General features: G+C 43.1%; 2 long non-coding RNA genes across 2 annotated transcripts; one reads left to right on the forward strand and one right to left on the reverse strand.

The window, feature by feature from the left end:
* Window positions 1-851: 851 nt before the first annotated feature.
* On the reverse strand, window positions 852-21,076 carry LOC148118915 (uncharacterized). Its single transcript, XR_015735603.1, has 3 exons — window positions 20,728-21,076; window positions 9,062-9,153; window positions 852-1,195 (listed from the first exon to the last, which is right to left on the reverse strand). It is a non-coding gene; the product is annotated as an uncharacterized LOC148118915 (long non-coding RNA).
* On the forward strand, window positions 20,172-23,379 carry LOC146891086 (uncharacterized). Its single transcript, XR_014998184.2, has 3 exons — window positions 20,172-20,293; window positions 22,327-22,757; window positions 22,861-23,379. It is a non-coding gene; the product is annotated as an uncharacterized LOC146891086 (long non-coding RNA).
* Window positions 23,380-23,904: the final 525 nt, after the last annotated feature.

Genomic DNA, 23,904 nt, shown 5'->3' on the forward strand with positions numbered 1-23,904 from the left:
TTTGTCAGGAACTGGCCTAGTTCTACCTCTTAGAATTATTATTCATCCAGGAGAATCCTCATTCCTGCACAAGTCAAGACTACTGTTCCCCTATAGTAATTCTGAGATATTGGTGTACCTATATCTTCTAAGAGATGCTCTTCTCTGTCCTGGAGAGATAAAGACTGACTGTACACATCCTCCAGATTAAATTAAAACATGAAATAAAAGGAAGACATGACCACTCCTAAAGTATGGAGATATAAAGGGAGAAAGCAGGCAGAAATAAGAGTCCAGGATGAACCTGGCTGTCAGACTAAACCAGACCATGAGAACTGAGAGGGAGAAAGAGCAAGAGAGAAGCTGCCCACTAAGAGAGGCAGCCCATGCCAAGAGATTAAGAGACCAGCATAGCCCAGATGACTGAGTTATGTAAAAATCAGGATGAAGGAAGGGAGGCTGAAGCCCAGCCCCTGGGAGGGAGAGGCTTAGAGTATGGAGTAGAGCGAGAAGTGTTAAGTGGCATTTGTCCTGGGTTTGAGACCTAACACAGATCTTACCTTGCCTCTCAATTGGTCAAAGCCAATCAAACCAAGAGGCAATGCCATTGGCAGCAATGAGGATTCATCATGTCAGTGGGTTATGAACTTTTCCCCCCTATAATGGCTTGATAAAATAAAGGGATCATCTTTTACCTCTATTGAGTTGCCTAAGAAGCTCAGTAGGACTGGCCACCCTTAAAAATTAGCAAGTCTGTGCCTGGTCTGCACTGTTCCTAAAACAAGAGGATGAGGGGAAGCCAGGAGCAGAGGCTGAGATGAGAAGCACTGGGGTGGGGGGGGGGAGTGTCAGTATTCTCCAGCGCCGAGCAGCCCCAGACTGAGCACCACCCTAGCCTGTCACAAACGAGGCCGCCCAAGTACATCAGCTGCAGAAACGTCAGAGTCTGAAACAAGAACACACCAGTAAGATATACATAGGGGAAAGGTTACCTGGGTCACCTGAAACTTCGTGTTAGGGTTTTGTTCCTTTAATTGAAAACCTATAATAAACTTTGTCCATCCCTGTTTCTTCAGCTGAAGCAGAACATCAGAGCGGATGATGCTCGTCGGGCTTCATCATGTACTGCTGTGTTTCCAGCGAAGGAGCCGCTCTGAGCTTACGGGTGGACGACACCTGTCTGCCACTCTTGGTGATGGAGCTCCAACAACTCTTCCTTTGGGAGACAATGCAGTTCTGATAAACTTTTCATCTCCGAATAATTTTAAATTCACTAGACAATTGTAAAGATAGCACAGAGAGCATGCACATGTCTTTCACCTAGGACTATCTTTTGTTTTGTAATGTGGACTTCGAGTAGATAGTTTAATTACCTTGAGTCGTGGATTAAGAAAAAGATCAACACCGAGTTTCGGTCACCCCTGCATGACGTGAACTGCACACGTGGCACATAGGGGATCAGTAGCACATATAAGTGTTTGACAGATGGCAGCATCCTTCCCCTACAGTTTGTCTTTGTTGTCATTTGAAGGACTGTGCTTAAATAATATCAACTGCTTTTTGTACTTAATCAGTGTCCATAGGGGCCTGGGGAGATAGCTCAGTCCTGAAGTGCTTGCCTTGTAAGAATGAGGACCGGAGTACAATCCCCAGATCACACACTTGGAAAAAAAAACAGTCTGAGCACTTCCTATCCCTGCCTAGGGATTACAGCCCCCGCCCCACTCGCTCCCAACATGAACAGTGCCTGACATCCAAGATCGTCCTCTTGCTTCCACTAGCATGTGTGGGCACACGCACCTGCACACGCATCACATACAAGACTGGGGGAGGTCCAGTCTGCCTGGCCACAAGGAGTGTGTGGCTACTGCAAAGTCGCTAGTTCCTGGCTATAGGAATAGTTTCCAGCCCACCCAATAGGTGCTTTTTCCTATAATTTTTCCCACTAGAGAGAAAGTCCATCTGGGAAAACATGAGTTACCTGTAGCCATACTTCTTATTCTGTGGAGCCACCAGCATAAAATAAGAAATCAACATACACGAAGAGTCAGAGCTGACTGGGAGCTGGAGAAAATTTTACATGGAATTCTGAGGCTTCCACCCTATGGACCCACTGGCCAACTCACCTCTGGCCTTTTACATTTGGCCTTTCTCATAGTTCGGTGACTTAAGCATATTAATTAGTCCTGTTTCTTAAATTGGTTTTGATTCTGCTATTATGAAATACAACTAAACCGATCTTTATAGATCACTGTCTTGATCTAATCTTGGCATGAATTCACTGTTTCTGAAACCAAATACTCAAGGCCTCTAATTGATAAGATAAAGGGATTTGTTCATCCCTCCCTAGTTCTGAAAGTCTGAGAATGTGCTGGGCTGTCTGGTCAGTTATTGGTGGGAGTTGTCTATTGTTCCATGCACTGAGGAATACAGAGGGGAAGTGGGTGTGTGTAGAAGGCTGATGCCTGTGAGAAAAGACATGTCACCACACACACACACACACACACACACACACACACACACAAATAAAAACCCTGGTCTCACAACAACTTCTCTCTGTTCTTCATGGGGGTGGGGCCTCCATGGCCTGGTTACTCAAAGATCATGAGTTCCTAGTGGTCATGCCACAGTGGGAACCAAACCTCTATTTAACAGGTGGAGGTGACCCTGGGGATCTTGCTCCACTGGTCCTATCTCTGCCACCTTCATCTGTGTCTTGTGTTCTTGGCATCAAGAATATCTCGTCCCCTTTAGCAGTTTTCCCAGCACTGCCTCTCAAGTTAAATGTGTAAATGCCTTTGAGGCACAGCAGACAAACTCATAAGAATCAACAGGTCTGGAAGCTGTCTGGTAAAGATATGCCAAGGACAAATGGAAGGGTGCCTTGTACCCCGCGGACATTCTGAACCCCGACTTGGAACCCACTGCATCCAACTCACATTCCACTCTGCGACTCAAGAGTTGAATGACATTGGGCCATTTATGAAACTCTCAGAACCTCAGTTTCCTCATTTGAAAAATGAGGCTGAGGATTCCTTTCTTGTGAAATTATGTGTGGATTCAACTAAATGATGACTAAGGCTCCCACAAGCCGTCTGAGTCCCCTGATGAATTGTATTCTCATGACAAATGAGCCTGAGCTGTCATGTGAAACACAGAACCACTCATGAAGTTTCTGGCCTAAAAAAGAAGTTTGGGTTTGTTTTTTTTTTTAAAGCTAAATCCAGCCTTAAATCCACACGCAGTAAGCACTGTAATGGACAAACAAATGGAATAAAGTACAAGGAAACAGTGAGATATCTGGAGGGTTGAGGGTTGAACATCTTGAAAGACAAACGGCTGATTTCAGCAATAGATTGATGAAGAGAAACGTGGGCTTCATGAGACGGACTGTGGTCATCCTGCTGTCTTCCCACATATTCAACTTAAAAGAACACCAGGATGGGCCAGTGCACAGATGACCAGGGCTTATGTGATGTATCATTAGTAAAAACTCAGAAAGGAAAAATGGGGTTCAACCTGAAGATCTCCAAAGCAAAGCAGCCAGCCACCAGCTCTTACATCTGTCTTAGTACAAACATGGCCATCCTGCCTTCAGGAATCTCAGAATGAGACTGTGACTGAGAGCTGTCTCCTCCTGTTTGAAAATCCTCTCTAGGGCTGAGATTGAAGGTGTGCACCACTGGGATTAAAGACATGCACCACCTGGTTTCCATGGCAAACTAATGTGGCTACTGGGATTAATGGTGTGTGTTACCGCTGCCTGGCCTGTAAGACTGACCAGTAGGGCTGTTTTACTCTCTGACCTCCAGGCAAGTTTTATTTATTAAAAGACAGATGAAATGCTACCACATTTATGTCCTGCCTCAGTTGTCATTCAGTCAAAAGACTTGGGGATGGAGGAGGAGGAGACTCATAATTCAGAAGTCATGTGAGAAAAGAATTGTCACATCTTTGTAGAAGGAGCGGTGGGCCGCTTCCCTCCGCCTGCCTTCCAGCTAGCTTTACCCCTGAAATAATTACACGGAAACTGTATTCTTTTAAACACTGTTTGGCCCATTATCTGTAGCCTCTTATTAGCTAACTCTTACATATTGATGTAACCCATTTTTAATAATCTGTGTAGCACCACAAAGTGGTGGCTTACCAGGAGGATTCTAACCTGCAACTGTCTCGGAGAGGAGAGTCATGGCGACTGCCTCATTGCCTTCCTCCTCCCAGCATTCTGTTCTGTCTACTCCACCTATCTAAGCTGCTGTCCTATCAAAAGCCAAGGCAGTTTCTTTATTGACCAATGAAAGTAACACATAGACAGTTAACCCTCCTCCATCACATCTGTATGAAACTGTCTGCACTACCTCCTTTAATAATGGTTGTGTATGTGCATGTGCTTGTGTGTGTGTGTGTGTGTGTGTTTCTCCCTTTCCTTGTCCTTCCCCATGAATCTGAAGCCTCTGTGTAGCCTGACTTTCTCCCTGTGTTGATTCTATGAAAATGCTTTGCTGAGTGGCCATAGATATTTGAAGTGGACACACTGGTAAGTGAAGTCCTTACCTAAGAGTGTTCATGAAAAAGGAAAGAAAAAAACCATCAGTCACATAACAAATGAAGAAAAAAATCAACAAAATGATGCTCGAGGTTTGGGACAAGTCCCACATTTACTAAGCTCGTCACCACCATTGCCCAGTGTGTGGGTCAACCTCACTCTCCTCCTTCCTGTACAGAAAGACTGACTTATGAGAACATCTCCAACAAATTCTGGGGTTCTCTGTTCTATACTAGGGCTTGCCTTGAGGGGACAGCTTTCTCCCTGAGGTGTAACTTGGGACTACCTTTATCCAGTCACCTAAAGTTTCTGCCCTACCTAAGGAAAGCCCTGCCTGCAGGCTTCTTGTCATGCCAGAGTTGGGTATTAGGTAGGGAGCTGCAATTTAGCGTGGAGAGGGAATCAGTCTCTTTCTATTAAATGCCATAATGGCAGTTTTAACCACTAAATGCACAGGATTTATAGAAATTAGTGCTCGTACACCATTAACGAGGCTGATGATCTGAGCCTCCAACAGGGGAGAGCAACAGAAACAAAATTAACTCTGATAGGTTGAGAAAAAGTGATTGGCAAAGGGGAAAAGTACAAGAAGAAAAAAAAAATCATTGTAACTAGCCTAGAACTATTTAAGCATCCAGCTCACATCCCTGTTTCGCCTGGCTTAGGAAGGCTCAGTAAGGCCTAAAAGTCAGTTTTTACCTCAGGGACCTCAGTGAGATGGATTCTGAGCCCTTCTTTATGATATGGAGGCGGGGGAGAGTGAGCATGCCCTGTTGTGTGGTTTAATAACAGAGGTCACCTTGATATGTGGATAGCTTTTTGTTTGCTTTCTTCTGGAGTGGGAAGCTGAAGACCAGTGTATTACTTCGGGGGAGTTGTGTAGATATGAAGGTGTTCAAATAATAGAGACGGGAAAACAATGTAGCGTCCCTAAGCATAGATCTTCTTTCATTTTCCTGGCCACTGCCACTATTTCACTACAGTATGTGGTGTGTATCTGAGCTGGGTAAGTGACTTCCTCAATAGCCTTGCAACTGTAGAAGGACTTAATTTAAGACTTCCCTGTCTTTTTTCCCTTCCTTTTTTCCTTCCTTCCTTCCTTCCTTCCTTCCTTCCTTCCTTCCTTCCTTCCTTCCTTCCTTTCTTTCTTTCTTTCATATTGGTTTTTTGAGACAGGGTTTCTCTCTGTACCTCTGGCTTCCTGCAACCTCACTCTGTGAACCAGGAGAGCTCAAACTCATCGAAATCCACCTGCCTCTTCCTTCCGAGTGTTGAGAGTTAAAGACATGCACCACCACCACCCGACACTTGTCTTCTATGTGAAGTCTGAAGCTCAGAAACACCAAGGGACTTCCTGCAAAGTCATTTTGTCAAAGAGCAACAGAAGTGAAATAATATTCCTGGCATCACTGGATCTCAAACCTCTGAGGATTCTGACTATTTATATTATTTCTGATTCCTCATTCTACTTCTATTTGCTGGCATTGGCTACCAAGTGCCAGGTACAATGCCAGTGCAAGACGTCCCCAGATGAAAAGGCAACATTCTCTGGACATCCACTGCCTAATAAAATAACCACCTTCCATCATGGCACCAACCCTGCGCTTAGGCTACCAAGCACAACTCTAGCCTTGGGAAGAGTTGCTGCGAAAGAGAATTGTTTCTTTCTGATTGTGTGTGTGTGGGTGGGTGGGTGGGGGGAGAATATGAGTGTGTCTGTGCTATAACCACACGTGTATGCAGATACAAAAACCTATATGCATGCATGGAGGCCAAAGGAGAAACTTAACTGTATTCATTTATCACTCTGCCTTATTCCCTTGACTCAGGATCTGGTACAGAACCTGGATAAGCTGGGACCAGCAAATCTCAGAGATTCTCCTGCCTCTGACATCCCCAGGACCGGTGTTAAGGCCGACAGAAGCCACACCCATCTTTTTTACTTGGGGTCTAAGATCCAAACGCAGGTCTTCAAGCTTACACAGGAAACCCATCTCTCTAGCCCCTCTCTCAGTTTTACGAGAATGGCATTGGGGAAACAGCTAAACACTTTCTTGGAACACAAAAGCGCTGTATTCAACAGTAGACTGTATTAAACAGTAGCTGCTTTTATTGGGCTAAAGTGATAATACTCTTATCTTTAATTTGTTATTCTGCAGCTGTTCCAAGCAGGATTTGTAAACTTTGCTCGTCTCTTTTGCCTAGATTGAAGTCCAAGCTATAGGGAACTATCTTTGTCTGGTCTCCATAGTTCTTTCTTTTGCTTCAGATTCTAGATTCTTAGCTTTGTCTGTCTGATCCCGTTTACCTGCAGGGATTGAAATTCTTTGTCTTTAGAAACCTGATCTTAGTTTCTTAAGGTTATGATAAAGGACTAAGGCCACATTAAGAGAGAAATCAAGGACATAGAGTAGGTCAGAAGGGTTCCCCAAAAGCTGAAGAAGACAGTCTGGTTGCAGGGATAGTCCAAGGAAAAGGAGACTAGAGCTTTGGAGTGTAACATTTCTAAAGAGCAGCCTTGCAATCTAAAACCTCTAACTTGTTCTTGTCTCCCTAATTTGAAACAGCATGGCATTGGCAAGAATTGCTTCTTTCCTTGATTCTGGGAGTGGTAATAACAAATGGTTTGGATTACCCTGCAATCTATTTTTACCACAAAATAATTATCATCGTTTATTCAAGAAATCTTAGAGTACCATAAAAATACTCAATGAGAGCTGGGCAGTGGTGGTGCACACCTTTAATCCCGGTACTAGGGAGGCAGAGACAGTTGGATCTTGAGTTGGAGGCCAGCCTGGTCTACAGAGTGGGTGTCAGGATGCCAGAACTGCTACACAGAGAAACCCTGTCTTGGGGGGTGAAGTACTCAATGAGACATACTCCTCACCATCTGAGTGTTGTGTGCTTGGGTAACCACTCATCCACCTTTCTCCCCAGTCCTCTAGGGGTAGGGAGCAGCCTATTGGTGTGTTATCAATGAGTTTATTGTTACCTGTCCATTAGAAAACTATCACCCACTGTCTATGTTCACCTCCCTGTGTCTCTAGAACCACAGTCTACATTCCCTTCTAGCATAGCATGACCTTCCTCTCCAAGCAGAACTCAACTAGAAGCCAACAATGAACTTTGTTTTGTGTGTTATTGCTGATTTCATGGCGTTTGGAAGACTAAGTTGGGGCAAGGTTTGGTCTTATATGTTTGGGAAAAAAAGGATCAGATCTAGATGTCAATCAGAAATAGAGAGTGTCCTTGTAGCTTGACTTGAATGGTGCATCCCCTGTCACACGAAGATTTCACGACAGTGGTTCTACTTTTAAAGACCTGACATACATACATAATTATTGGCATTATTACGTCACCCAAGCAGCAATATGTTGTATGGCCCCTTTGCTACAGAAGAGGAAATTAAGGTTTGGAACGTGTAAGTATTTCCCATATTTAGGAGTGGGCTGGTCACATGTGTTATTTGCCAAGTTCCCAAAGCTGTTCATTTTCTAAGTAGTGAAGGTACAGTTTGGCTTTCATTTTACCATATCTAGGTAAGTTATCCATAGACATTTTCTGTATTTGGGACCGTATTCCAGACAGCTAACGTTGAAATATAAACGTGATAGTGTTAGTTGCCAACTTGACCGGCTCTAAAATCACTTGAGAGAGATGGGCCTTTGGGTATGCCTCGGAGGGATTAAACTGGATGTGTTAACAGATGTGGGAAGGCCCATCTTAGTTATGGCTGGGCTACTTTCTGGAGTCCTGGACTGGTTAGAGTAAGTGAGCTGAGCGTTAGTGTGCTCTCTGCTTCCTGACTGTGGGTGTGATATGAACAGCCGCCTCAAGTCACTGCTTCTGAACCATAACCTTAAACTGTAAGCCAATATCAACTCACTTTTCCTTGCGCTGCTTTTTGACTGGTTATTTTGTAATAGCAACAAGAAAAGAAAGTAAGACTATAAATGTCCCTTGAAATATTGACGGGACATGGGACTTGGTTCTTCTTCGGCATAGAGGAAGGTTGCAAGAGAGCCTTTTCACTTTCTGTCTAAGGAAGTGTCTGCAGAACAGCACCTGCGACTGGCCTGGCATAGCTATGATTCAGTGGGACCTCCCTTGTGTGGACAGAACAGGAAGGGAGGATGCTGAAGGGCTGAAGGGCACGTGATTACGGAACTCTAGTTGAGCGTGCGCATTCGGGAGCTCTGGGACATGGGAAGTCTTTAAGGAAGACTGGAACGTCTCACAACAGCTGGGGCTTTACGCAGAAGCTAGGAACCAGACCCTGGAATGGAAACCAACATTCTTAAGCCCTTTCTGTATTTGAAGGTTTAATTGATGAGAACCACGATACCCATTTGCACTGCTGTAGCAATATACAGAGAAGTAATAAAAAGGCTTGAGTTCCACCCCTGGAGAACTCCGTTCATTCTGATCATTAGATCCATTGAACCAGGGGATTAAGCAGAGGCAAAGAGACAGCTTATAAATGGTTAATTTCTTCCAAAGCCTGCGAATTCAAGTGAAAGTACGCATGGTCCATACCTGGCTTCCTCCAGACCCTTCTGCTCTTCCTCCTGATGAGGTCTTTACCAAGGTCCCATTGCCTGGCTCACGACTGCTGATTTCAAGGCACTCTGAAAATGAAAATAAAAATCCCATTTCCTTTCTGCAGGGGATGACGGCCTGCCCGCTTTGAGCTGGGCCAGAAGGAGCTTCTAGAACACATTGCTGGAAGTAAATGGACTTTTACAGCTATTTTCATTACCACTCACCCCTGAAAACTCCATTTTATCAAAACTGCTGCTTAATACTATTTTCCGTGCTCAGGTATGTTCCTCAAATGCACAGGAAGGAGGTACAGGAGTCCAGGGGAGACAGTAGCAAGGACAAGTCCCTTGAGGAGGACTTAGGTAGTAACATCCTCTGTGAACAAAACCACAGCACAAGAGGAGTGGCCCTGGCCGTTGCTCTGCCAGGTTGGTAGACGCAGAACACAGGTCTCCCTATTTAGAGTCAGAGTTGTGAACACGACGCTCAACAGCTGAGTACTTAAGAGCAAGCAATACACTCTGTCTGGCCTTTGTTTGTTTTGTTTTTGTTTTTTGTTGTTTTGTTTTGTTTTTTATAATTTGGATTTCTAAATTGAACTTAGGAATGCCTCTGTAACATATACCAAAGGGTTCTCATCTGAATTAGTTGGATTCATTCAAGTGAAAACTGCTACATAAATCAGTGCGGGTACAAACGAAAATCAGCAGCCAGGCAGTGGCGGCGCATGCCTTTAACACCAGCACTCCTGAGGCAGAGGCAGCTGGGCGGATGTTTGTGAGTTCAAGGCCAGTCTGGTTCACAGAGCTAGTTCCAGGACTGCTAGGGCTGTTACACTGAGAAACCCTGTCTCAAAAAACAAACAAAAACAACAACATCGAAAAAGGAAAACAGCTGAAAGTTCTCTCTCTAGTATGAATGCCCAAGAATTTGTAATCACGACCCTGGAAAGTATGACTCCAGAATGGCTCTCAGACTTCTTGATATATAATCCCTCATTCCCTACCCCTTGTGAGCAAATCCTGAGATTGTGATAGGATGGTGGCCCTGTGGTATGTTAGTCACCTTTTCTGTGGCTATATAGTATAAACACTTGGAAAGGATTAGAATAATTGTTAATTTTGCCACCTGCTTCAAGAGATTCCAGTCTACAACGCTCTGCTCCACTGATTCCTAGCACCTGGGAAGGCAGAGCGCCCATGTTGTAGAAGCTACTTGCCTCCTAGCATAGATAAAGCAGAAATGGCCCAGGGGGTCAGTGTAACATCTCAAGTCTCACCTCCTGCAGACCCACTTTCTCGGGCTAAGCTGTACCTCTTAAAGTTTCCACAACCTCCCAAAATACCATCACCAACTGGGTCCTGTGTTTAATTAATGCATGGACCTGTGGTGACATTTCACATTCAAATGTAACACATCATTAGATTATGTTATAGATAGGATTACACATTTGAACAGAATGGAGAGAGGTTTCTTTTTGCTTTTTAATTGTTTTTATTGAGCTATCTATTTTTCTCCACTCTTCTTCCCTCCTCTACCCTCTCCCGTGGTCCCCACGTGGAGAGAGGTTTCTATTGACCAGAATAAGCTTCCAGGGCAGGATAAGGACCTGAGGGTGGTCTCTAATAACTAAGATTCACTAGAAACTATTCCCCTTCACAATTGCAAGATACTGACTGAATCTACATACAACCTAAATGAATATGAAAAAAAACACCTTTTGCTCCCAAAGATAATTACAGTCCAACTAACTTGTTGATTTGACCTATTAAGCCTCTTTACAGAAATATGTTACTCAGTGACAGATCTTTGATTTATAGAAAACTGTGAGACAATAAATGAGCATATTTTTAACTGCTATGTTTGTGATAATTTGCTACACAGCTAATGAAAGCTAATATGTAATCGACTAGTCTAAAGGCCTCTGAAATTCATTGTTCTATAAAGGCAATGAGGAAAGTAGTGAAACCTGTCAAAATCAATGTTTTAGAGCATTCGACATTCACTAAAGGATTGCAATCAGAGAGTCAATTATTCAAAAAATACTAACTGGATTTCATACAGTGCAGCACCATGACATGGTAATTTCCCCCATCGCCTTCTCTCTGGGCCTTTGGTAACATTGAGAACCATCGGCATCACAGTCATGGTTGTTATGAAACTCAGCAGTTTAGTGATCCCTGGAGAGAGAAAAGGAGTGGAAGCTTCCCAGAAGCCTCCTCTCCCTAGGGGAGTGGCACGATTTGATTTTGGGGAAACTATGAAAAGCTCTGATTTTGACCGTTGTCTTTATTTGATCTAATCCAGAGTTTACTAGTCTCTTGGAGAATAAGCGTCCCCACGTGGATAGCTGTCACGCATGAACAGTGACAATAACTACGAATTGTGGCTGCTAGAGAAAATGGTACCACTTGGGGCTAAGAGCAGGCTCACAAAAATGACCTATGTGACATCAACCATGGCCCTGGAGCGCACACATATGCATATTCTCAAGACTGTCGTTAGACCCAGAACAGACTTGAGAATTGATGGTTCTGTCCTCTTCTCGACTGTCTTGCTTCTCTGAATTGTCAGGAAGTTAAAGCTAATGCAGAGATATGAACCACTTGCCAGTATGCTGAGCTTAACACACACACACACACACACACACACACACACACACATACACACACACACACACACACACAGTCTAAGACATTTTTAAGGAAACATGTTTCTAATAATTAGCTAAACATTAATTATATGAAGACTTCAGTGGTCACACAAGACAAAAATACTGATGTTAATTATACTTTATTCTTTCATTTTGGTCAAGGAAGTCACTAAGCACACAATAGCAACAGCAGTCACTAACAACAGAAACCAAGGGGAAGAGAAAATGTGATTTTCAGAGATGACCCAGTACGTAATGTAAAAAGTCCAGTTTCTCCTAACAAGAAAACAAAACAACAACAACGAAAAAAACACAACAGGACAAAACAAACAAACAAAACAACATAAGCAATAGCCACCATTGAAGCCAAAGAACATCCACTGTACTTACCAGACAAAGACATAAAAACAGTTATTATAAACGTATTCAAAGAAATTATACTTAGGAAATTAAACACAACTTAAGAGCGGTTCGTAACTAACTTGTTTATCCATACAAAGATACAAATGATTTTAAAGCACCAATGGCAAGTCTCGTGGTCACACTGGAAATGGTGACACAGGCATGAACTCCGAGAACGGAGGAGCTGAAGACAGAGATAGCAACACTCTTCACACCGAGTCTGTGGCCAGCCTAGACTGTGTGAGACCTTGCTTCACAAGCGCCACCACCAAAAGGAAGGATGGTAACTGAGGCAGAAAATGATCCGCAGGCGTTCAATTGCTTATTTAATCAAGCAAAAAGAAAGAATCAATAAACTTGAAGACACATCAATTCAGATTATTCAAAACAAAAGAATGAAAGCGAAGAAACAGAGCTTCAAAGATTCACAGGACAGCAGGACTATGGGGACCATAGCACTCATATAACAAAACTAGGTTATGGGGCCCATCCCACCCATTTAAAAAAAACAAAACAAAACTAGGCTATGGAACCCATCCCATCCATTTAACAAAACTAGCAAAGACACAAAAACAGAAGGAAAATGATGTTTTGCCTGAACATGAACTTTTATAAATCCTTAAGAAAAAAAAATTCCAGCAAAACTGAATTTTCCAGCATACAAAAAGGGTCACATATCATCAGCGAATGTGAAATTTATACCAGGAATGTAAGTTAGTTAGCATTTCTATTGCTGTGACAAAAACACCATGACATGGCAACTCTTATAAAGGAAAGCATTTAATTGGGGCTTACTTATAGTTCAGAGGGTTAGTCCATTATCGTCATGGTGGGACACATAGTGGTACACTGGCAGAAATGGTCATGAAGAGGTAGTTCTACATCTGGATCCACAGGCAGCAGGGGGGGGGGAGAGAGAGAGAGAGAGAGAGAGAGAGAGAGAGAGAGAAAGAGAGACTTTTGAAACCTCAAAACCTGCTTCCTCCAACAAGGCTACACCTACTCTAACAGGGCCACAAGTCCTAATCCTTTCAAATAATGCCTCTCCTTATGAACCTATGGGGACCATTTTCATTCAAACACCACAATATTAAATGCAAATAATGTAGTATGTGGCATTAATAGAACAAAGTTTTAAAAATATATTAGCATTCGGATGTGGTGGCACATCAGGAGCACTCGGGAGGCAGAGGAAGGTGAATCTCTATGAGTTTGAGGCCAATCTGGTCTACAAAGTGAGCTCCAGAACAGGCTCCAAAGGTATGCAGAGAAAGCCTTCTGCAAAAACTTGAAATATATCTCCACAATAGAAAAAAAGTAGAAAAATCCAATGTCCATTCATGATAAACACATACACACATACACACATACATACACACTCAGAGAGAGAGAGAGAGAGAGAGAGAGAGAGAGAGAGAGAGAGAGAGAGATTTTAAACTAATCCATCTGTTAAATACCCATAATAGACAGCTAGCTAATGATGAACTGAACATCATACCATCACGACCAGGTATGTGACATGCATTCTAGCCATGATGCATGTCATGCATCTCCAGTGATGGCTGTATTGGGAATTGTAAATAAGTGATTAGACAAACACCATCTATACTGAAAAGGAGATTATAGTACTCAAAGGCTAGGCCAAGAAATAACAACAAAATAAAAACATCATAGGAACATCTATCAGATGCCCTTCTCTCGTAGGAAGAGAAATTAGTGTAGGCTTCTGTGGTGTAGTTCCTTATTCAGGCTTTGCACGGTTATTTCCAATATGAAGCAGGGCAGCTATGGCGATGTACAGGATGCTTGTCCTACAGTCACGGGCATGAAATAAACAGAACGGGAGACAGTACAGTTAGTCTTTTCGTATTCCAAGGCATGTTTCTGTGCTCCAGATTTATGAGTGGGTGTTGTAGTTTAGAAAATGCGGTGGCGCCAGAGAGAAAGATGCCATGCAACAGAGCTCAGGTGGAGGGGTTTTCATTGGGGGAAATGAATGGAAAGGGCAGGGGAGGGGAGACCACCCTCTGGGACAGGAGTGGCCGAAGAGACGAGAGAAGAGAAAGAGAGAGAGACAGAGACAGACAGAGACAGTGAGAGAAAGTCAGAGAGATGGGAGGTGGGCAGGGCCCTTTTGAAAGGAAACATAGTGAACGTGCACAGGAGGCGCTCTTAGAGGCTACATGTGAGGATGTTTACCCCAAGGTCAGGCCAGGACGGACGCCTGGACACTAACAGATGTAACTTAGAGACAAGCTCATGAAGGAAGGGCTTCTGTAATCCTCCAGCATCACATTTCACTCTGCGGAGCCCAGGTGTTCCCAAGCCCTGGAGAGAAGGTCACATCCTTGAATGACAGAGAATCTGAGGTGGAGCCTATCTAACAGCACCCAGCTAGCAACAGGCTGAAGTCCATTCAGAGTATCAAAAAGAGTAAACATGAAAGAATGAAATCAACAAAAGAAGTACAAAGTACACTAACAATTATAAACCAGTAATGAATAAATAAAAGAAAGCATCATTAAACAGAAAGACACCTCATGGAAAGAGTTTGGAAAACTTAACTGCAAAGACAGCAGGTTTAACTTCATCCCCCAATCTGGTCTGCAGATTCAAAGCAATCCCTTTCAAAATTCAACCTTGCATTGTCACATAAATTCACTAGTCTACCCTAAAATGTATATGGATCTACATGGGCCTGAGAATAGCCAAGAGCCCTGAAAAGAAAGAGATTAGTAGAAGTAGTTATGCGCTGACAAAACAAAGCAAAACAGAACAAAAACCATAACGAATCTGTAGTCCAGACAATGAGGATCGGGAACAAGAGACATGAGTCAAAGAAGGATTCGGGGGTGGGGGGGAACCCTACATTTGTGTGACCTGAAATTTTATCAGAATGCTAAGTCCACTAATAAAGAAAGAACGGTATTTTCAACAAATAGTGCTGGGGAGCTAGATTTCCACATGCAAAATTTTTAATTGGGGCCCCTTCTTAACACCTGCCCAGAAGTTAATTCAACATGAATCATCAACCTAAATGCAAGAACGAAAACAATGAAACCCTTAGAAGCAGACATTAGACAATAGATTCTTAAAATATATAAAACACATAATAAATAAATAAACCACACTAACAAAGTTTTCAAATGTTGTTCTTCAAAAGAAAGTATCAAAAAGCATCATTATTCATAACGGCCAAAAGTCAGGAGCATAAATGCTCACCAGCTGCTGAGCAGATAAACAATATGGCACATTTAAGTAACAGATTTTTGTACTCAGACACACTTTATGTTTGATGGTATAAAAACCATATCTCATTGTAGCTGGTATTAAAGAAAACCTAAAAGATCTAGGCATGATAGTGCAAACAATCCTGTACTTGGGAGGCTAAGGCAGGAAGATGTCTTGTTGAAGAACAGCCCAGGCTACATAGCAAGACCCAGTTGCAATAATAGCAACAATAATAGTTATCCCGGCCAGTGGGATATGAACGGAGGGTCCCTGGTAAACCTAGAGATGGAAGAGGAATGGAAGGGCACAAGAGACACGAAAAATGACGGCAAGACAAAATTTCTGATCAAACCATGCTTTGTTAATTTTTAGAAGCTGTTATATAGCAACCGGGCAAGAAGGAGGGGAGGGGTGTCAGGTCTGCTGGAATTCAGGTCCAGAGACATCCCTAGCTGATAAGTAAATACTGAGAGTCTGTGATTGTTGACTAACAAAGGAAAATGTTAATTGTTTCTGAAGCCTGGTGCCTGGTGCCTAGAAGATAAGATGCCAGGTTGATTTCCTAGACCCTGAAGAGGAGATAGAGGTAAATATTTTACCTAACTTGTGATCTTAAGATGGCTGTAAACAAAATGCAGATTTCAAAATACAAGTCTTCGCTTCCGGCAAATAGTAATAATAATAAATTAAAAATTAGATTAAAATTTAAAAATTGAAAAGGAAATTAACACACAGGGCATGCTTATGTAAAAAGTGTATCTATCCTTGCAAAGGTAAGTGTCTTCATTGATTACTTTACTTAACAAGAATCTGAAAAATAAGGGCATTGAATACAGGCATGAAAAGGACAATCCAACAGCCTTGGAGAAGGGAATGCATGATTGTGAATGCAACAGTTTCTTTGAGGAGTTACAGCAAGACCCTGTTACTAGACAACCACACTGACAAGACGGACACACTCCCCAAGAGGCCAGAATGACAGTGGGAGAAAATTTAGTGACAGACTGATGTGTGACTGTCATACTGCAAACCCCCTGACTTTACTAAAGCTCTTGAACATCCTCACTTGACTTTCAACTTATTCGGGAGGTTAAATGCCACCTGTCACTTCAGTGGGCTCACCAGGGCTTTACATTGCTTGTCATGTGTCGCATCGGGCCTTGCTCTTTAATTCCTTCCTGAATTGAGAGAAGTAAGGTTCCTGGTGCCATTTGACAGACGGTGAAACCAGTTGGATCTTGTACCCAATGTCAGAGGCAGTATCCATTCATGGGGCTTGGAACTGAGACACAAGACATGTGCTTTCTCTGCTGCTGTATCTTCTGACTGTCATTATTGCAGGCTCTGTTCATATTGGGGAAAGTGGTGTGATTATAAACCTCGCCCACAGCCATAAGATTCACTTGAATGTTGATTCAAATCCTAAATTGAAGGTCATGTGACCCCAACCAAACCCCACGTAACTCCCATGCAAAGGAAAGGCCAGTTATGATGATAGACCTGTTTTTGTCTGGCTTGCTCTTTTTTTGGGGGGGGGGTGGGGGAGGCATTGGTATTAGGTAAATAATGTTGGGTAATAACTCCACAACTCAGCAACGTAAAATAGCCCAATGTGTTTCTCTCTCTCTCTGTGTGTGAATGTGTGTGTGTTTCACAGATTGAGAGTCAGCTACAGATTAGCAGCCTTGGGGGAGTTTGGCTTCTGTCTTACTGTTGGGCACAAGTCTGAACTACATGCTTCTCTAGTGTCCTGAGGGCAATGGTGAACTTGACCCAAGGGGCACTCTTTCTCATGGTGATCATGGTGGAAACTCAAGCTCAAAAGGAAAACACATTAATTCTCTCATCACCTATGCCCGCATTCTAGTGGTTTACAAACAGTGGGGCAGGGCAATATACCCACATGCTGCCATGTGGGCACAGTGAAGGAATGAACTAGAAAGAGAAAAAAACAACACTTCCAGGCCCTCAAAGTAAGATGATATCTATCTATATTCTCTTAGTATTATAAGATTCAAGCGCAAAGCCAAGCAACTATTTACTCAAAGGATAAGCTCAGCTACTACTTACCTAGAAGATAATGCTTTAGTAAAATGTTCTATTGGATTTCTGCTCATTCACTAGCGTGTCATTTTAGGCTGCTTTCATGCTGCGACAGCAGCGTTGTCACAGAGATTCTCAACAGGTTTTCTAACCCCTTTTCTAAGGTATTTGGTCATTTTTGAGATATTTCAAAATAATACATTGTGTAATCTCTCTCTCTCTCTCTCTCTCTCTCTCTCTCTCTCTCTCTCTCCCAATTTGACAGAAACTTGGACATACCTTATAAAGAGGAAATTTCAACTGAGGGATTTCTTCAATATAACTGGCCTGTGGGCATTTCTGTTGATCATTTTTCTTCTTTTTGTTTTTTTCAATTCATAAATTATTCTTTTATTTTCTGTTTGCCTTCTGGCTGTTTCACCTACATGTTCCTGTGTACCACTGCAGCCTCTGAGGAGGCCAGAAGAGGATGCTAGATGCCCTAGGACTGGAGTTACTGTTTCTCTAAGCTGCCATGTGTGTGCTGGGAATTGATCCCAGGTCCTCTGCAAGAACAGCAAGTATTCTTTATTGCTGAGCCATGTTTCAAGATCTACAAGGCATCTTCATTATTGTTAATTGATGCAGTAGGGTCCAGTCCATTGTGTGGGGTAACATCTCTGGACTGGGGGAAGAGGGATTGGGCTGTATCAGAGGGGTAGCTGAGCAAGCCAGTGAACAGCATTCTTCCATGGTCCTGTCTCTAAGTTCCTGTCTTGAGTTCTTGTTCTGACTGCCCCCCCCCCTCACCATGATATACTGTGATTCAGAGTTGTAAGTTAACATATACCCTTTCTCAAATTCCTTTTTGGTCATGGTGTTTTCCCAGAGACAGAAAGCAGTCTCCAAATTTTTCTTGCTAAGAAGCTGTAAACTATATACTCAGGCATCTGTGACCTTGGACAAGCTACACAAGCTCTTCTAGTCTCAACATCTTTGCCATTATCATAGAAATGCATGTTAATATTTATCTCATTGGGTTGCCATGGAAACTGAATAAGGCAGTATGTGTTGTTATGTATTGACATTATTTTCTTTGAGAAAAATGAATGGTGAACTCCTAACTCTGAAGTATCTCCGGCTGTGACTGACTTAAAAATAAAGTCATCCTAGAATGTTTGAGTTAAGAGGAGGTCATAGCAGAACAAGTAAGACAGGGCTGTCTTCCAATGTGACACATTTGCTTAAAATGAGATGGGCATGTGAGAATACAAACGCCCAAGGAGAGTACTGTATGTCAGTGGGAGAAGAGATTAAAGTGAGGCTCCAAGTCAGGTAACACCTAGGCCTATCAGAAGTCAGGAAGAAGCAAGGAGGAAATACCTCTTAGCAGTTCCTGACAAAGTATGGCACTGCTAACACCTTGACTTTCTAATCCTCAAATCTGTAAAGAATTGTTTTGTTGTTTTAAGCCACCTAGGTTCTTTGTTGTTTTTTTTTTAAATATTCTTTTATGATGGCCTCTTGAGGCTAAAATACACGTGAAACTCTTCAAACAAAATCTGGCAGGTGATAACTCTGCGATTAACGTTAAAAACCAGTCTGTTTTCTTTGCAGTTGTTATTTGTCTTCCTACTAATTTTATAAGATAGATATATTATTCTCTCCTTGCGGCCATAACTAAAGTGTCATAGACTGAGCATTGTTGAGAACAAAATTTTGTCTCCCACAATTCTAGAGGCTGGTAGTCACGGATCAAGATGGCACGTGGGCCAGTTTGGGTGAGGATCCTCATCTTGACTTGAAGATGGCCAGCAATACCATCCTCGAAGGGGGTGGGGAGAAGAAAGAATAAGCACATAAGCTCTGCCTACCAGAGATCCCCACTCACGTGAACTCATCAACTTTGATCACATTCCAAGGGTTTCTCCTCCAAATATAATCATAGCAGAGATTAATATTCTAATGTATGATTATTTGGATTTAATATGAAAAATGCTTTATAACAGTTATTACTTATTATTCTCTCTTTATAGGCAAACTCTCCCTCTCCCTCCCTCCCTCCCTCTTCTCTCTCTCTCTCTCTCTCTCTCCCCTCTCCCTCCCTCCCTCCCTCTCTCTTTTTCCTCTCCCTCTCTCTCCCCCTCCCTCCTCTCTCTCTCTCTCTCTCTCTCTCTCTCTCTCTCTCTCCCTCCCTATGAATCAGGATGTAATTTTTAGCTACTACTCCACCATTTGCTTGCATGCCTCTGTTCTCTGCCATGATGATAATGGATTAAACCTCTAAAACTAAGCAAACTCCCAATTAAATGCTTTCTCTTATAAAGGTTGCCTTGGCTATGGTGCCTCTTCACAGCAATAGAACAGGATCCAATAGCCCCTCCAAGAAGGTTTAACTTTTTCTTAGTAGTAGGCCCCACCTGCTAAAGGTTCCACCATTCCCCAATAATATCCTGGGCATGACCAAGCCTTTAAGACATGGACATTTAGTGGGCATTCAAGATCCAAACTATTTGTCAAAGATACAGCTTAGTGGTAGAGCCCTAGCATGCCATGTGCAAAGACTCTGGGTTTGATCAACACTGCAAATGAGGGATTTTTAAAAAGATCTTTGGTGATATGAATGGGAAATGTTTGGCATAACCTCCTGTCTTTGAACACTTGGTCTCCAGTTGGTGGCACTGTTTGGTGGGAGTTATGGAACCTTTAGAAGGTAGTCCTTGCTAGAGGAAGAATGTTGCCAAGGGCAGGTTTTGAGAGTTTATAGCCTTGCCCCTTCCTGTTTCCTGTGTGAAGATGAAAGGTGTAATCAAAAGGTCTCTTTCTCCTCCCACCTGCTTCTGCTTCAGTGCCTTTCCTGCCATCATGGACTCTCTCCCTCTGGAACCAGAACACAAAATAAGCTCTTCCTTCCATAAGTAAGTTGGTTTTGGTCATGGTGTTTTCCTACCACAGCGGAAAATTAACTAATACAATATCCAAACTACAAACAAACCCAGAACAAGACGGGTGTGTAGTGGCATTGTAAGTTTGGTTTCTGTACCTGTCCACCGTGATACCCGAGTGGAGGGATTTCACTCATCCAGGTGTCTGTTGCCTGGTAAAATTAAAAATTCTTACAATATGGCTTTCATTGAGTTGCTCTGTGGATTAAGTAAAATGTAGTCTCTGCAAGATGCCTAAGACATTCTCCAGCACATAGCAAGCACATGGTAAACAACCATTGCTGTCTTATAATTCTGTGTGCGGAAGGAAGGCTAATTGGTTGATTTCCAGAGAGAAGATATATAACTACTGTTTTCTTTAGGGGGTAAGAATGGAAAGCAAGGGAGAAAAGAGCTTCAACATTTACTTTGTTCCTCCTGGAGCACAGAAAGCAAACCAGTTCTCCAACGGTCATTTGTCTCTTGATCTTTCTACCCCACACTAGGAAAAGCACACATAAGTTGGGTGATAGCCTTATTCTCCTTCCAGGCAGGATGTCTTTTTAGCTATACACAGAGGTACAGTTGCTAAAAGGGGCCCATAGAAGTTGATAAATAACAGAATTCTTAGTCCTCTGTTCCATCATCACAAAGGTTACCTAGGGCATTCTGGGTGTTTCTGAGGTGCTGAATCACAGTGTCCCTGTTTGGTTTGCTGCCTGTGCAGTGGTCTAGGTCATTAAACATTTTATCTTATTCCTAGTACTAGGCACCGGGTTCAGGGCTGGGGCCCATTGTATTTCACTCTGAGTAGCTCTTCAAGGTAATTGCTCTCCTTTCCCAAGTGATAAGTGAATGTAACTCATTACCCAGTTTGCCAATAACACAGCTCACTTAATGCGGCCTCTGTCTGACTCCTGTGGCCATGGGAGTCTTCATTTTCATTGGATGGCATTCTTGTTCCTTGACTATTTGTATGCTATGCTTCCAAAAGCTATTTTCAAAAAGTTTGTTCTCCTAGCTTTACGGTTCTGGCTTGTCTCAACTGGTTCAACAGTTTCAAAAGAGGAGCAGAGTCACCAGCTCTGTGAATAATTAACTGGCTGAGTCTGATCTCTGGCCTAAAATGGACCACTGAATCTGACTATTTGCTATGAAACAAGAGACAAGAAAAAAAATGTCTCCCTACAGGAACTTTGTAGTACCCAGATAGACAAGAAGACAAAAGAGCTGCTCTTAACACCCCCTGCCCCTTTGTCTGCTAGCTGGTCTCTGTCCAAGGTTATAGAGCTCAGCCGTAAGTTCTTTGAATCCAAGGAGACTGGAAGAGGTTTTGGAAATCAAACACTCTCGAGCTTGAGTCATTATTTGCTGTGTGACCTTGGGCAAAGTTACACAATTGCCTCTCTCCGCTTCTCTCTCATTTGGAAATGAGAGAAATGGCATCTGCAGTTGCGAGCTAATATTCCACAGTGATATGAGCAGTCTAAATTGTTGCCACCCAATCAAAATTCTGTACACCACTGCAGCTTCTCCGGGTCTTATCTCTACAGAAATATAGCTGGAATCGTGGTGTTTTAGGAGCACCTGTAAGAGTCACCAAGGACAAGCCATATGGCCAGTGTGGTGGAATGAGCTGACAGTATTGGGGGGGCGGTCAGCAGAGTGTCTATTTACTATCCGGGATGGGGATGGACCACAGATCAACAAGTGTGCTTGGTAGGATGAGAAGAATGGGCTCTCTGTTTACGAGTTTGCATTTCTAGGGAAATTTACTCTGTGCTTGGAACCATGGGTACCTTAGCCTGTTTGGGTTAGGCAACAGTTTGAAGATTGTTTGCCTCCTCTTCTAGTTAGGTGACAGATACCATGACCGAAAACAGCATTGGAGAGGGAAAAGTTTACATCATCTTACGCTTGTAAGTCACAGTCAGTCACTGAGGGAAATCGAGGCAGGAAGTTGAAGTGAGGACTGCTTGCCATTCCACACAGCATGACGTCTAACCCAGGAACTCACTCAACCACAGGACACCAGACACCATGGAAGAACGCTTCTTAGTGGCTTTCTCACAGTCTTATGCTTACCTGGCTTTCTAATATGGCCCATGACAACCTGCCTCAAGATGGTCCTTCCATAGTTAACTATCTTACAATAGTTAACAATGAAGACAAACACCTCAGATATGTTCACAGGCCAGTCTGATCCAAGCAATTCCTCAATCAACACTTCACTCTCAGACGACTCTACTCTGCACCAAGTGGACAATTAAAACTAAGACATCCCCCGAATGTTGTGCTCAGAGGTGCAGTATGGGAAAATGGTGCAGAAACTGTAAGGAGGTGACAGCTAATGGCAAATCCTTATGTTAAAGGGGTGTGTGTTCCTGGAAGGGGTGGTGGACCCCCATTCATTCTGGTTCCCTGTTTCAAGAGGTGCTCTTATTATGACGAGATACAGGTAAGGGGACCCTCGCCAGAGGGAAGCCAATGACAGTCCACACCCTAAACTTTGTGGGGTTTTTTGTTGTTGTTAAAGATTTATTTATTCATTATATATACAGTGTTCTGCAGGCCAGAAGAGGGCAACAAATCTTACTACAGATGGTTGTGAGCCACCATGTGGTTGCTGGGAATTGAACTCAGGACCTCTGGAACAGCACACAGTGCTCTTAGCCACTGAGCTATCTCTCCAGCCTGTGAACTTTGGTATTAGATTTCTGACTCTGGGACAACTTGAAGAATGGAGGATCAAAAGGAGGGAGAACATGAGCAAGGAAGTCAGGACCACGAGGGTGCGTCCACCCACTGAGACGGTGGGACTGATCTAATGGGAGCTCACCAAAGCCAGCTGGACTGGGAGTGATGGAGCATGTGATCAAACTGGACACTTGAATGTGGCTGGCAATGAAGGCTGACTGAGAAGCCAAGGACAATGGCACTGGGTTTTGATTCTACTGCATGGACTGGCTTTGTGGGAGCCTGGTTTGTTTGGATGCTCACCTTTATAGACCGGGATGGAGGGAGAAGGACCTTAGACTTCCCAGGGGACAGGGAACCCTGACTGCTCTTAGGACTAGAGAGGGAGGGAAAGGTGGGGAAGGGGAGGGAAAAGGGAGGCGGGGAGGAGGTGGAAAGTTTTAATAAATAAAAAAAGAAAAAAAAAGAAAAAAAAAAGAACGAAGGAGTTGGATGATGTGTTCGGAAGTCTCAGCTCATGTTTGCCTGGATGTACTGTTCTCCCAGCAAAGTGAGGAAGGAAATGGTGGTGTAGAATAAATAAGATGTACCCCTCACATCAGCAAGGTAAGCAACAGGAAGGGGGAAGAGCGAGGAAAAGGTAAGCACATATACATCATGCTTCCAGTGACTGACTTCCTCCAAATTAGACCTCTCTTCCAACTTTCTACTACCTTCTAGATATTGATCATATTATGAATTAATTAAGGTATTAATCCTGATGAAATCAGAACTCCTAAGATCTGATCGCTTTCGACCACCCCTGCCTCTGAACGTTTCTCCATGGGAAACCAGGACTTCAACCTCTGAACCTTTTCAGACTTATTTCATAGCCAGACTATAACAACCTCCCCAACTGTGAGCTAAAC

This window comes from Myodes glareolus, chromosome 19 (assembly GCF_982192425.1).
Source record: "Myodes glareolus chromosome 19, mMyoGla1.1, whole genome shotgun sequence".
NCBI classification, from domain to species: domain Eukaryota; kingdom Metazoa; phylum Chordata; class Mammalia; order Rodentia; family Cricetidae; genus Myodes; species Myodes glareolus.